Source organism: Macaca nemestrina, chromosome 8 (genome assembly GCF_043159975.1).
Source record: "Macaca nemestrina isolate mMacNem1 chromosome 8, mMacNem.hap1, whole genome shotgun sequence".
Classification (NCBI taxonomy): Eukaryota; Metazoa; Chordata; class Mammalia; order Primates; family Cercopithecidae; genus Macaca; species Macaca nemestrina.
The window spans coordinates 33,265,629-33,267,852 of record NC_092132.1 but is presented as its reverse complement, the minus strand read 5'-3'; the positions used below and the strand labels follow the sequence as shown (position 1 = coordinate 33,267,852).

The following is a 2,224-nucleotide window of genomic DNA, read 5'->3' as shown; positions in this document are numbered from 1 at the left end:
CCTGAACAAAACATGTTTTGTTCATATGGTCGTAGAACCTGAAAGTGTGAACTGATGACATATCAGGTGTGTACATATGTAATTGGCAGCTGTGAATGGTGATGAGTTTCCTCCATACTCTCATATTGTACACTGCTGTTCATTTCCAAACTATGAGAAGTGAGGTAGACAAAACGTTTCTTTCTTAGAGGGAATGAAGAAATCATGTAGCCCAGTTTCCTCTGTTTAAATGTAAGGAAACAGAAATAAGATATTTAATTAGCAATAATCGTGCCTTGGATAAGCCTCATTGGTTACAATGCTGCCACTGCACAAAGCTTAAAATATTTAAACAACTTGTTCATATCATCATCAGAGATGTCCTTAATGGCCACTGCAGCATATGGTTTAAAAATCACAGGTTCTGGAGTCAAGCTGCCTGTGAAAGAATTTCAGCTATGCAATTAGCTAACTGTGCAACCAAAGCGATGTTGCTTAACCTCCATTTTTTTGCTTTTAAATTGGGCAAGACAATTGTAGCACTTGTTCCTTGAAACCTGTGGTTCCCACATACTAGTCCGTAAATTCTTTGCATCTGAGTTGCAGGGGAGATTTTTTTTTTAAATGCTGAATTCTGATGACGAGCTTTGGAACATGTGGATTTGGTACATCTCAAGTGTGGCTTGTGAACTCATATCTATATTTTTAAGACAATCCTCCCTCTCTGCCAAAAGGGCAAATACAAAAGGATTCCCACTCAGCATAATATAACCCTCTTGATAGTGATAGATCATTTTGTATATAACAAAAAATTAAGGGTGGAAAGGATGTGCTTTGTACATAAATTAGTTCTTCTCTGACAGGGCCTACAAGACTCTGCCTAATCTGTCCCTAATCAAACTCATCTTGTCCTTCTCTCCCTTAATTCTCAGTGCTACAGCCTTGGTAGTTACTTTTGAACACCTTACATAACTTCTTCCTACTAAAGAAACTTTGCACAGGCTGTCTCTCCTGCGGAAAATATGTTTCCCACTGTCACTTTACCTTGTTAATATGCCTACCTATCCTTCTTATTTCAATTCAAATTTACTTCCTCAGGAGCCTCCAGGACTATGTTGACCTCAGATTTCTCCGCAGCATTTCACAATTTGCCTTTACAGCACTTTGTCGTAAGCATTTGACTTTATGTCTGTAACCTGCCAGGTTCTGCTTCCATGTGGGCAAGAATTTTTACCATTGTATCCTCAATTCCATACCTGGCACATTATGGAAAGTTAATAAGTTTTATTTTAATGAATAAAACCTCCATAAGCCATTTTGATATAGTTGTGTTCATCGTTTATCACTTCTTAACACAATACCCCAAACTGAATGGCTTGAAACAGCAACCACTGTACTTATCTCTCATGAGTCTGTGGGTTGACCGGGCTCGGCGAGGCAGTTCTGCTCTTCCCATTTTGATTCTCTGTGTGGGTGCACACAGATGGTTGTTGGGGCTAGAGTGATCAGGAGCCTCCAATTAGCATTGACATGTTCGGGCTCTCTCCCTTTTATATATTGTCAGACATTCATTCCCCATGTGCCCCTCCATTTCGTCTTTCCAGTAAAATAACTGGATTTTTGTTGTTGTTGTTGTTTGTGTGTGTGTGTGTGTGGTGGCTCAGGAATTCCAAAACAGCAAGAGCAGAAACTGCCAGTCTTTCTTATAGATGCCTAACCTCTTCAATCTTGGAGCATTATTTCTGTCACTCTCAGTTGGCTAATTTGTCACCAGCCAGTTCAGATTTAATGTGGGGGATGGGGGAAAGTTGACACCAATGAATATGTTTTACTAATATGCACCAGCACAGCACTAAATGCTTTACACAGGATTCAAATAAAACTGTAAAGTAGGAAATAGTAACCTCATTTTTTAAATGAGGTTACAGAAATAAGCAAATACAAGCAATGTATGTAAGATGTTATTGTTAGGTAGTGAAGCCAGAATTCAATCTCTGCTCTTTTTAAATCTGAAAACTATATTGCTTGTTCTTATTATTTCCATGTTCTTCAGAAAGTCAAAAGCTTCTTTCCTGTCTTAGAAGTGTTTTCCTTTAGCTTTAACATTTATAGTCACACATTAAAATTAACAAATATTGTAACATGTCCATTAATTTCATGTAAAAAGATATAAAATGGAATTTTCAAATGTATTAAAAATTAATTTATTGTAAATGAGAAAATTGCAAGCAACATAAACACTTAA

General features: G+C 37.3%; 1 pseudogene; it reads right to left on the bottom strand.

Annotated features, from left to right (window-relative positions):
• Nucleotides 1-241: 241 nt before the first annotated feature.
• LOC112425628 (U4 spliceosomal RNA) lies at nt 242-319 on the bottom strand (annotated as a pseudogene).
• Between the last annotated feature and the right edge of the window lie 1,905 nt (nt 320-2,224).